Source organism: Dermacentor andersoni, chromosome 2 (assembly GCF_023375885.2).
Source record: "Dermacentor andersoni chromosome 2, qqDerAnde1_hic_scaffold, whole genome shotgun sequence".
Lineage (NCBI taxonomy): Eukaryota > Metazoa > Arthropoda > Arachnida > Ixodida > Ixodidae > Dermacentor > Dermacentor andersoni.
Window position 1 is genome coordinate 166,998,536 of NC_092815.1, and position 13,392 is coordinate 167,011,927.

Sequence of the window (13,392 nt, forward strand, 5' to 3'; positions counted from 1 at the left end):
AATGTTAGAACGCCGTCCGAGGAGTTCCCGAGTGAAGCTGAACCTTGGTAGCGCGTTAGATGCTTCATCGTTTGGGAGAACCTGCCGAAGTTTATCGTCGCTTTATGGCGAAGTTGAAACTAAGGGCGAGGTGATGGTCTGGGGTCGACAACATAGAGATGATGACAATGGCCGTCATCTTCGCTGTAACAGAGAGAACAATTGGACTACTGCAAATTCCATTTCGGACCTATAACTGTTATGGTTACATAATATATCCTAACTACGATCCCATCAGAATAACCTAGTGCATAAGTAAATAACTGCGTATGGAAGTCGAACACTGTAACACCTGCACCTTGGTTGCATTGTGAAAGCAGTTGACGCGTAAGGATGATTCTAATATTGGTGAAACACACACACACAAAATTGCAGCCATTTGACAGGGGAATGCGTGACACCTTATTGAGCACTTTCCGCGGTTCTTCTGTAAGAAACGGACTCTCCTACACGTTCCCGATGAATTTCTCTTCTGCTCATGGTCTCTGAAATGCAACTAGAAGAAAAGCGCTTGCAGAGCCAGATACGGACTGAATGTCACCCAAGCTGAGGGCCAAGTCTGCCAGGCCAACCTCGCCTATAGCGCATTATGCCTGCTAGTAACACTTACTGGCTAGAAGACTACAAAGTGTAGGGGTTGCATTAAAAAAAGGGACAACCATGTTTCGACACCAAATAGGGCAAGGTCAGTGTACATAGTTGTTTAAGGAATGCGATGGATAAATTTATTTATATTTTATGTTTCTGCCTCTCCTTTTTGTTCATTATTCGCTCCTTTTGTATCTCATGCGACAATGTTGTCGCATGAAGTACTTGTCAAACTAGTTGCAAAAATCTTGTCCTTACTTAGCGTTGACACTTCCTTAACCTTTTACAGCGAAACTGTATACGGATAGTTTCCAGCAGACCAATGCCCATATAGCAAAAACATGGGCCGATTCCGAAGAGGGTGCGATACGGGTCCGGCCTACGGAGGAGGTGAAGCAGGTTTAAAGCACTCCGCCAACTTGCAAAAAAAAAAAAATAAGTTTAGCATCTTGGGTTCATATACAACCCGTATCAGATATTAAGCTGATAAGGACAGACACTGTACTTTCGCCTGCTTAGGCCGTGTCTACGTTCGCACCGGCCTCTCTCTGTCTGCAGTCCAAGTGCTTGCGTATCTCCTTTCTTTGTTTTCTGCTCTCCCGTGGTCGTGGCCCCGTCGCAACGCTACGCGTCTCTAGTTTGCTCCGGCTCCCCGGGCCAACTGTCCCGTCGTCCACGCGAACGTATATATAAATATAACCTGAGGCGGAAGTTTGTGGGGAACCAATTTGATTTGGCCTGTGTTGTGTGTAACCGCTTGCGGTGTTCGAGTGACCTCACAACCACTGCTGCACTGCGCGACGTCGACCAACACGCGATCGCCTTGGCTACGGTGAAGCAGTGTGTGCCCTCGGAGTGCGGTGAAGTGCGTGTATGTTCTGCATGCCGGGATACGTTTGTAAATGGTGTCATGCCGCGTTTCTCAAGAATACATGGTTATGTATACCCACGGTGCACCATCATCTTCCGAGGCTCAACAAAGTGCAGGAGAGACTAGTCGCACCTCGCCTTCCATTTATGTGCGAACAGAGTTTAACCCATGAAGATGAACAGTTTGTCGTTAAGGGACCCAAATACTTAGGTTCGCTGGTCATCCCCGTTCAGAGTGGAATTGCACTGTTTTTTTTGTATGTGAGTGGAACGGATTACCAGATAGCAAGATCACAGACACGCCAACCCACCGTCAAATCAGCAACGGAGATCTTGTCTTCCAAAGCACTTCAACTCGACGCCCGCGGCAAAAGTGTGGGTTGTGTCCGAACACCCTGAAGCCCTGGGCGCGCGTGTAAGTTAGCGCATACTTGAACGATGACACAGGTAGTAAAATATCACGCAATCTCCGAGGGTTCACGGTTTATTGCACTCGTATATATCAAATTTATTTATTCAGTGTTGCTGACTATTGCTACGCATTGTCGGCATGGAGAGGTATCAATAAATGTCATTTTTCTGCTCTACGATATCTTGAGGTCACGTAACAGACTGCTTTTTCCGTTGGTGGTAATAAGATAGCCCAAGCCCAAATACCTGAAACCCATCTGAAGCCAACAAAGTAAACGTAACGTGTCTTGAAAATTGACCACTTTCACTCGAAAGGCGCGACGTTGACAGTGCTAGCAAGGTTCAGCGCTGCACCTGAGCTCCACGGACGGTGTTCTAGTGATGGATGGGTGCATTGTGTTGGCATGACACAGCACGCAAGTCATTTGCTGCTGGGCCGAAGGATCCCTAAACACTACCAGGTGTTTTACAACGGTACCATGATATGGACCACCATCAGTCGCAACGGAGCTGTCGCACCTTGACGGTGCACGAGATGATACCGATGGGAAACGGCCGGCGCTCGTCAGCATTCAGTAGAATAATATGCAACAATCGTTTGACGCTTTGTCAGTTCCGCTAAGGCAAATGCATACACACAACAGCTCCACAGGAAACGCTAGTGAACTCGTATCATGCCCCGACGACTCGTGTCCGCATGCAGAAGCCGGAATGCTGCCGTGGCTCTGTCGGCGAACAGTGAGATTGATGCATCCACTTTGCTTGAGCACTTTGCACCTAAGCGCACTCCGCGAATCCGGAGAACCAATAATGTTTGGTGCACGAGTGGCACATGCGCTAATGGTACTTAGTCAACAGAGCGATGGCGGTGCCATCGCCGATAGGGGTGGCAATGGCAAAGGCGGCAACGCGCCTCGAGCATCCGCACGATGGCGATCGCAATAATATTTATATCGGGCAATGACATGGCTCTGTCGTTTTCTGTTGTGTTCATCCAGTGCACCGTGCCACAGCTCCCTGAAGTCTACTGCTGTACGTTGTGCTATAGTCGAGACATGGTAATACGATTAAATTTCCCGCTATGCCCAGTTCGACCGATGAGCAGTGGTAGAGTGAACTTGCCAGCTTTAGCCCGAACAGCCTGCTATGATGACAGAAAAATTGAAGATGACGGGAAGAACCAACGGACTCCCCGACCATATAGGGAGCCCGCCGACCAGCCAGCTGTTCTTCCTTTCATTAAAGAGTTTCCTTCTCCTCCTGCTCCTTTTCTTCCATCCTGAACGGTTGAACCATGCCCGCAATAGACGATCGGTTTGGAATCCGCGACTAATCAACTAGCGGTTGTCTGTGGAATAGTAAGTCTTTATCGTATTCTTCAATTGTAGCGCGAAGTGACACAGACGGAGACTAGAAGCAGACAGGACAGGTCTGTGTCACTTCAGGCAAAAATCCAAGAATATGTTACAGCACCAACGCGTGCTACGTCACGCCAACACGATGCGAGACATACATATCGATAGTATCTCGCATGCATGGCTAGTACGTCAATTGATGACGCTGTGAACGGCACGCGTGTTTCAGTGCACGCGAGCCGCACTGCTCGTATGTTTGCGGGGGAATATTTTACACACCTTCGGACATTAAAATTAGCGAAAATCACGAGGGCATAGAAAAGGGAGGGGAGGGGGTGGTTTAGGATGCATTTTGTTAATGCTTGGATTGATCGCACATTTTGCGGGATACATATTCTTTATACATGACTTATCAAAAAGGAGAAACAACAGTTGCAAGAGGAAAAAAACCGGCCGGTTTAAGATCCAAGTGACTTCTTCAGTTACATTGCTTTTGATAATTTCACTCGCTTAAGGAACTTCTCGAAATAAACTTACTTCACGCAATGCATATCTAGTACATGGCGCTTTCTAGTGGCAAAGAAATGGTGATAAAGGTATCATCAAACTTTCTTTATTGCAGGCTTCCTTTTTTTTTACTTGCAATATTGTGCAACTCCACCTTTCTGCACGTACCCGCCGTAGTGGCTTAACTGCTACGGCGTGGCGCTGCCAAGCACGAGCTGTCGGGTTCGACTGCGAGTCTCGGTAGCGGCATTCCGATAAAGGCAGCATGCAAGGTCCTTTAAAGTTCAACAACTATTAATGACAAATATGAGCATATTACTACAAACATAAACATCGCCTGTAAGTCTCTCTTAGTTTTCTTTGGCAATGGATTTGCACTGATTCGTCATTGTATACACTTACCTTTTTCTTCAACAGGTCTACAAGTTGTAGCGCCTGAGCACACTTAGCAGTCAAATGTAGCATACCCTATATGGTATTTCCATTCTCTACACATGATCTTTCAATTAACCCTACCCTACTATAACGGCATTCGCCTCCTGAAAGGCATTCTCCTTTCTAACGTTCTGAAACGCTTTCATCTTCGCAAAGTGGTCCACGGGACAACCATAAAAGACTTTTAAGGCTTTTTAGTGATGGCACTCAGTACGGTGAGGGGCCCGTTGATACAGTATGTACGCTATTATTGCGGTGGCCTCCTTGCCGAATGGTTGCTTAAGTAAAGGGTCCCTTTTTATTGCATCGTATGCTATTTCATCGCATGGTGCACCGGTTCGTGGTGCACAGTAACAACGTAACAACGAGTCATTCTTCATTGGTTTGCGACCGCTAAAACAGCGTCAACCTACGCACCCCCCCCCCCCTTCTTCCCCCTCGGGGCAACGCAGTGGGTTGCTTCGTAGCTCTTGCAGTACCTCTCTGGGTCAGGCGTCATGGTGAACCATCGGACAAAATAGGAAGTACGGCTGAGGTAAAGCCAGAAAAATAATAATGTGAAAACAATAAACAAATATAAAAAATTGCAACGACGTGTTTCGAATCCATGGCCCCACAATTATGAACTCAAATATTTTCGCTTGTCGCTGTAGGCGTTGTTAATATTGCTGTTCTCAGTCCTTGTGCTTCCTTTCTTCGTGTACGATGGCATGCTCGCTGTACTTCCCTTGACTGACTTATTGAAAATATCTTGTTTCCTGTAAGTACTCCTAATGCGATTAGAAGACGTGGACGTGGATTGCTAGATGCGAGGATTGCCCTGAGGCTGGGTATTCAAAACACATAAGTGTGCTACAAACATACGCGCAAAAAAGGCTGCTGGCATACGCAGTGGAAAGTTTCGAACTCTAAAAAGAGACAACGAATAATTGTAAAAAGAGGACTTGTCTGGTTCAGAACCCGCAACGTCGACTCAAGGCACTCTAATCTGAAGGGTGATGCAGCTTTCATATACAAAGTATAAAAGAAAAGTGAAGCCATCTATGGCAGATAAAACCATATATATGTGGTTATCAGCAACCTAAAGAAGCATCTCGTATTTGTTGTGGTATTCCTACATACTTAGTTTCTAACTGTATTTAAATACACATTTAGGTGATGTAATTACGGCAAGTGTCTCGAGCATGCTTGTCTTAGAGAATCTTCGAAAACATGTTTCAACTTATTGCGATGTGCTCTCCTTTGCCTGAATGTTCTTTCCGCACTCGAAAACCAAGCTCGCGAAATATTACAAAGTAGCACTTGTCTACGATCTCACTAGCATAAGCAACCACGCTATCAAACAAGGTCAGTAGGAAAGTAATCACTTTATCTCTTGCGCACCACCCTATACAGTGCGTCACGTTTTGAGCTGCTTGTGAAGCGGAAGGCATCTGGGAAAAAGCGCCGTCAGGCACAAACGGGGCCACAGGAAAGCTATAACAAGAGCTTGAAACCGACTAAAATAGAGGCAGCTTTTTGGATCATCTCAGCAAAAGCTCCCAGGAAGACGGCTGAATCAATACTCACCATAAGTTACACTTAGAACCTGCGCAAACACGACGTGCAATGCATGGCGGTACCCTAGAGGCAAGAAAATTGCCTTCCAGTTGAGTTCTTTTAAGTACATTGTGGTGGGCGGCGCAGATGTGTAGTGTTGTAGTAGGTTTAGTGTTTATGGGCTTTTCTATGAGTGAAAAAAGAGCCACAAAAAAGATGGTGCGCCCCAACAAAGTTTAAGAGACGTTCGAAGGCGCTTGAACCCGTGGTGGTAACGTGTGTTCTGCAGATATAACGATGAATATTTCATAAGCATTCATTACAAAAAGATTGTTAGAAATAACAAAAAATGCGAGAATGCTGATTAGCTTGCTGGTAACAACGCACAGTTGGTTTAATTTGAGCTGATGATATTTTTTTTGCTTGGTACTTGAAAGCTGGGACACTGTATATGGCTGTTGCCATGCAAGTACACTGTTTAAAGCTCCCTGTACCTTAACTTAGTTTCGGTCCATTGACGCTGCATGGTAAAGTTGGAGTTTTAAGGAACAGCAATTGTGCTTTTGGTGTTCGCCGTAGCGGACTATTATCATACAATGCATGCAATCAATGTAACTGAGGTTTGCGTATAATGAGCGGTGGAAATACAATCCAGGATTGACTGCACTCTCCTGCTCCTTGCGCGCTAAAAGACCGACATGAGTTTCTTAGATCAGCTTGCGATTATCAGCTTGCGGTGAAGTTGGGTATTACTTCTGCAGTACCCGGAAATAAGTGCTAGGAAGGAATCGTCTGTGGACAAGAAAGGCAACCTAGTGTTCCTAGTTATCCCCTAAAGACAACCACTCCTTACATGCAGAAATTAAAGAAAAGAGCATAGACGCACTCATCCAAACAGTCTTTGGAAGCTGTCACAACAAGAGATCTGGGCGCGAGAATGATAACCTCCAATGAAACTACCCTCCATAATAGGAACATCTGATGCTATTAACACACCCTTTTGATTTTTATGGTCTATTCTGGACGGCCTAATTCCTTAGCCAGCCGTGGATCCTTTATCAGTATCACCCAAAACGATCGCCATACCAAACTCTTGAACACTCTACTCGTTTCTGTCCCTCTTTCTCGGTATCTTAGAGATCGAGGTGGTGTCTCTGTTGCCAAGACGCCCACTTGATTATATGCCGGATTTAGTTCCTTAAGCTTCCTTAGTCGGCGCGGTAGAGCTATATAATAGGTCGATTGCCTGCGGGCTCCAAATATTAAAATCGAGTGAAAGAAAAATGGGATCATTGTTCGCATGCCGTTGTCCGTAGCTGTAGTGTTCTCTCCTTTTCATCACTGCCTTAAAGCGTCTATTTGAGGGAAAAAAACAAGCTTTCCATGGTCGCTCGAAGATTATCTCGCCCCCTTTGTTATAATTTTTTTACAGGATATCCATACAAAACAGTGAACAGCCATAATAGAAGCCCTCTTAATGTTTCTGTAGGCTTCCCGTCATTGTGTAGAAAGCCATCGTCAGCGTCTTTGTTATGAGCATTGCGGTTCTCGTATTTGGCTGCGTTTGGTGTAAAAATAACTTCCGATTCGAGAGACAACCCCGTGAGTGCATAGAGCGATGCTCGGCCCGAAATTAAGTTTTTTATGCATGTGGATCCTCAGTTGTGAAATTCCGCAACTCTATGATAGCCGCAAGGCGGTTCGCGGGGCCACCGGCACAGTTTTATAAGACAACCCAGTGATGGCATTCACTACGGTGTAGAGCCCGTCATAATGGCCTACACACTGTTATGACCTCGGCCTCCTTACCGAATAGTTGCTAAAGCGAGAGGGCCCCTTTTCATTCCATCGGATGGTATGTGCACCGAATTTCGCCAGTCACTGGTTGGCCAGTTTCATTGCAGTGCATTAACAACAACTTAACAACAACTTAACAACAACTAGGCATGAACAAGTGCTCAAGTGACTCATTGCCGCTGGATTACAGCTAAACTTGGAAAAATGTCATTTCGGCACCCGTAAACTTACGATCTTAGGCCACGTAGTATCGAAAGAAGGCATCTTACCGGGTCCTGCGAAGCTTCATGCGGTTACCGACTACCCCAAGCCCTGCACTCTAAAGGAGCTCCGTAGCTTCATAGGCTTGTGCTCATATTTCCGGCGTTTCATCCACAATTTCGCCCCTATTATTGCTTCCTTGACGCAGCTTCTTGCCCGCAGCACTGACAACTTGACTTGGAATTCCGAGTGCGATGAGTCATTTACGACGCTTCGCCGACTCTTCACATCTCCTCCAATACTCCGTCACTTTGACCCTACCGCACCTACTGAAATATATACGGATGCTAGTGATATCGGACGTGGTCCCGTACTCGCCCAACGCAAGCATGGCTTTGGCGAGTATCCACCACTCTCGGCCTTTCTACCAAGCTCTTGTCCAAGTAACCCGCCGTGGTTGCTCAGTGGCTATGGTGTTAGGCTGCTGAGCACGAGGTCGCGGGATCGAATCCCGGCCTCGGCGGCCGCATTTCGATGGGGGCGAAATGCGAAAACACCCGTGTACTTAGATTTAGGTGCACGTGAAAGAACCCCAGGTGGTCGAAATTTCCGGAGTCCTCCACTACGGCGTGCCTCATAATCAGAAAGTGGTTTTGGCACGTAAAACCCCATAATTAAATTAATTGTCCAAGTACCACGGTCGTTGCAGAATGCCATAGCAAACGTCGCCCGTGAACGATATCATCGAGCCGGTTGACCCAACTCCCGGCAATCGTTTCCGAAGGCGCGAAACAGTTCATGTCGCAGGGCTTAAACCGCGCTGCGACCCGACTGTGCTGTATCCTGCCTAGGATGCCAGGTTGGCTCCTTCCTACTTGGGGAGTGTTGTACCGGATCACTTCGGCGCCAGTTCTGTGCGAGCACGGAAGGAGCTGACGTTCGTGTGTCTCGCTCTGTCAGCTTTGCGGGATCTGGCTGCCTTGTGCTCGTGGCCCTTTTCCAGACGCCGTACCCACGTTGCCGAGACGAGCACGCCTGTTACATTAGGTACATGATACTAGCTGCCTGTGCGAGCATCGCTCCAGAAGTATACTGCTTAGAGTTATCCAGTCAACAATAGAGCGGTCTATGCTTTGCGTGGCTGTAGAAGAAAAGCACTTTGAATATTTTTAGAGCACTGATATCCTGATGATTGTCGTGTTTCCATAGAAAGGGAAATTTGTGCCCGAGCACAACGACTGTAAAAGAGCAGAACGAAAGTCTTGTCACCACAAGTAATTTTGCTTTTGGTGTTTTTGTTGATGATATTAAGAAAATTACGCTATTGAAAAATTAGCAGTCACATTATTTGCGTCACCCAGGCAGTGCCCGTTCATCTAGTCGCTGCTACGCTTGCGTGTTGCCCTCCGCCTTCTCCGCTGGCTCCCTTATCTTTGCATGGCAGCTGCCACCATTGCTACAGGGTGCGCGGTTGCGGATTGCGACAGCAGTTCCGGGTTCGCCGATTTTCGATTTCCCCAGCCGAGAGTGAAAGGCGAATATTTATCACCTATACCTATGCCTCCACCCCGTTTTCAGACTAAATATCACACGCAACAGCCGCGTCACATCACGGAGGATCTTTGCGCCAATCCTCCCTGTCTTACATGCATGAACGGAAATAATTCCGGTTGGATATCTTGAAACACGGGCATGCAAGAGAAATTCTGCAAGTGGGATTGCGTAGAATCACGACTACCTGTAACATGCCCGCTTATTGTAGTCATTAAAATTTAATTATTCAATTTTGGGTAATTGGCTGGCAGACAGCGATAATTATAATCTCACTTTGTCTTCCGCTGGCCACATAACTTATTTACCTCGTAGAATGGTACAAAAACTGGTACAATGCAACATGAAATGACAGGAACAAGCCGACAAGGAGCATAGCGCTGGCTTCCCACTGGTTTTATTGGCAGATTGCACGAAATATGTAGCCATAAGAAGGGATCAAGCAATGTCGCCATAACACACGTCACAAAACGCCACACAGAAGGAAAACTACACCACCATAAGTCAAAGAACGAGCAATTATCTCGTGCATGGTTGAATTGATAAACAAATCTTACTTCCTGGGAAGATATAAACAAAGTAGGTACGTAACACACTTGCTGCCAGCGCTTGCTATAGATGAAATCGGCTTGAATAACTTCCCGCGTAAGTTGTGACCGGTGCTTTTCCAATATTTCACACGGATAAAAATTAGGCTTGCATGCACAATCACGTCAGTGAATTCCTACATATCCTGAATAGCTCGCTGCACATCGTAATCATGTTCTTTTAGCCTTTGACTAAGGCAGCGACAAGTTTGGTCTGTATATCTCTTTCCACATGATAGTGGAATTGAATAAACAATCCAAACAACGCAAGACCCAAATGTTTCCTGTGCATGGTAAACAGAGAGTGGTGCACGGATGGAGCAGATTTACCGCCTTACAGAGCCTCCGTAGCTTATGCAACGCGGAAACCACTACTTCCACGCTAATTTGTCGCCCAATCTTTTTTTATCTGTGGGAGATATGCAAATATGGTATGTCTACCGGTCTCTTTCGTTCATTACTTCTTTGCTGGGCCTTTGAGTTACTGTCCTTCTTCATCCGTTTTAGTAGCTTTTCAGCTATAGCTTATAACAGTGTAGCTGGGCACCCGGCGCACAAAAGCCAATCATTAAAAGTGTGCCACCTTTGTGCCTATCTTCGCAAGAAGTAATATTTCTTAATACGTTTAAGCGTGCGTGGCAGAATTGCGCTTGTTTGTGGGACCAGAGGTTGGGGATGGATGCAAGTTCTGCATGATAATGCGTGGAAGCTGGATGAAAGAAGATGGATCCGAAAGAGTCGGCGTAGATACCGCGTTGACGAGGTGACCGGGCAAATGGAGGGTGCAGCCATAAGCTACCTCAGTGACAGAGGAGGCCGATTTTTGGTCGCAGTGTTGACCGAAGGCCGCGCTGCACGATTGGAAGGTGCGATACCCAATCCTCCACGTGAGGCTGAACGGCAACTGCAGCTTCTAAATTTAGATGTAGCCTCTCGACGATGCAGCTAGTTACAGGATGGTAGGCAGTTGTGCGAATGCGAGCACAACCGAAAAGGCATGTTAGAGGCGTCAAATTCCGACTCGAATTCTCCGCCCCGATCAGTGGTCGCCGCTGATTGCACACCAAAACGACTAATCAAGGTACAGAGAAAAGTATGAGCAACTGTCTCCGCCGTTATGTCAGGCATTGGAGCTGCTTCATGCCACCGTCTGTGCCTATGAATACACGTAAGAAAATACCTATAACCACGGCATGATGGGAAAGAGCCCACGATTATCAAATGAATGGTGTCGAAACGTGCCTCGAGAGTGGGAATTTCCCCAATCGAGGCTTGGTGTCTCGTTGCACATCGATACGTTGACAAGCTGTACAAGAGCTAGCTCAGTCGCGAATATCAGCGCTTATGCGCCGCCAAACGTAACGTTCGGTGATAAGGTGTGGCGTGACACGTGCGCCTGTATGGCAGATTGAGTGCAGTGTATCAAAACAGCACGATGAAGAAGAGCAGGAACATAATTTCGGGCATATTTAAGTGAAACATCGCACCAGAATGTTGCGTCGTAGCTGCGAAAGTTGACTTGATTCGGAGATCGGAGAAGATCGGAGTCGTGGAAGTACATCGTCGGATGCATGAGCCGCCGCGAGTGAAAACAGGGAAAGGTGAGCAGTACTTGTCGTGGCATTGCTGGTAATGCGACTGAGAGTGTCTGTTGCCCTGTTAAGGCTACCTTTGACGTAGCGCGTGTTTGCCGTGAATTCGGCAATAAACGCAAGATGCCGGAGCTCTCTAGGAGTATGGGTGACACTGCAGGAACGTAAAGCCGAAACAAGTGGTTTGTTGTCTGTAAGAATTATAAATTGTCGCCCTTTCAGAAAGTGCCTGAAATGCTTCACTGCGAGGTCGGCCAAGAGGAGCTCCCATCCGAAAGTACTGTATCGGCGTTCAGTGTCGCGTATCCCGAGGGAAAAGAAGGAGATGGGGGCCCATAAACAATTAATCCACTGATGAAGAACGGCTCTCATGGCTTCCGAAGAAGCATCCGCCATAAGGCTAGGGGAAGTGGTCTATGAAGAGTGATGCAGGAAGGCGGCTTGCTCAAGTGTGGTCTTAACGGCGGCGAAAGCTTGATCAACGACTGTGACCCTAGAAAGTGCAGTAGACTCAGCTTTCGAAATGAAAAGGAGTGCTTCAAGTGGCTGCCCCAACTTAGGGCATGCAGCGATGAAACGGTGATAAAAATTGATGAGTCCGAGAAAACGTCGCCAGCTACGTGTGGACTTTAGTGGCGGGTAGTCGTTGATAGCCTGAACCTTGTCAGGCAGCGCAATGATGCCAAGATTGGTGACGTGATGTCTGAGAAAATCAATCTCTGGAACACCAAACTGACATTTGTCAACATTGATGACGAGATTGTAATCGCGAAGTCGATTGAAAAGTTGACGTAGATGTGCTTTGTGGGTGTCAGCGTCGCTGCTGGTGACGAGAATATCATCTATATAGGCAAAACAATACGGTAAGCCCCTGGTGACTTCGTCTATAAAATATGAAAGGTTTGACCTGCAGTGCGCAAACGGAAAGGTAGGCGTAAATAGTCAAAAATGCCAAATGGGGTATTTATAGCAGACTTCGGAGCGTTGACTTTGCGCGGAGACGCCGGTCAGCTTTGGACGCAGGAATAATGCTGGCCCCCGTACCAGTGTTCTGACGTAAGGCCATGATCGCCCGCCGCTGTTATTGATGACTGGCCTGAGCGTTTCCCACGTACCATGCACAAGGTGACACACAACGACGAGCCGCAATATTGGGTGCAATAATTGCGGTAGTATCTTGTATCTGTATCTCAAATACTTGCTGTCCGGGTATCTTGTATCATATCATATCATGATACAATTGCTAAGTATCATTGCCCAGTCCTGATTCCAATGTGGCAGCGCCGCTAACACGAGACGTGTGCATATCAATCCTAACCGCCATAATTATTTAGCTTTTGGTACATTTGCATCAGGTAATGTGCCTGCTACAATTAAAATTTCCATGACGACTTCATTAGTGACATTGGGGCTCCCTTTTGTCTTCTTCTCGTGTTTCGCTCAATGGCCACAGTGCGTAGTACAAAACTAGCAACAAGGCACTAGAAGGAAAATGAAAGACCTTTTGTGTAGCCGTAATTACCTGTGACGAAGTGCAGTGAAACTACAACATACGTAGCCTCTTGTAAAACATCTCGTGGAGTAGTTTAAGATTGCAATGTTGCTATCGGCTTAGATCAGTTCAATATTGTTGCAAAAGCATGTCGACAATCCGTCAACTGACGGCGGTTGATACGTGCCCAAATTTTCTTTTTTTTTATATTAATGATACAATTCCACATTTAAAGCAGGTACATTTCTAATCAATTACTATACTCAAATAAATTCATCGTGCGAATAACACGACACGTGGCAATTCTACAATATATTTGATTGTTGCTTTGAAACAAGTAAAATATGTGTTATGTTTTCGTCTTTAGTATTCTCACCGAGTGCAGTTATGTGCTGCCAGAGTTTTTGCAGAAATGTCCGTGTTATTGC

The 13,392-nt window shown here is 46.4% G+C and overlaps 1 non-coding gene across 1 annotated transcript; it reads right to left on the reverse strand.

Moving 5' to 3' along the window:
• Nucleotides 1–963: 963 nt before the first annotated feature.
• LOC126541007 (U2 spliceosomal RNA) lies at nt 964–1,151 on the reverse strand. Its single transcript, XR_007601598.1, has one exon. It is a non-coding gene; the product is annotated as a U2 spliceosomal RNA (small nuclear RNA).
• Nucleotides 1,152–13,392: the final 12,241 nt, after the last annotated feature.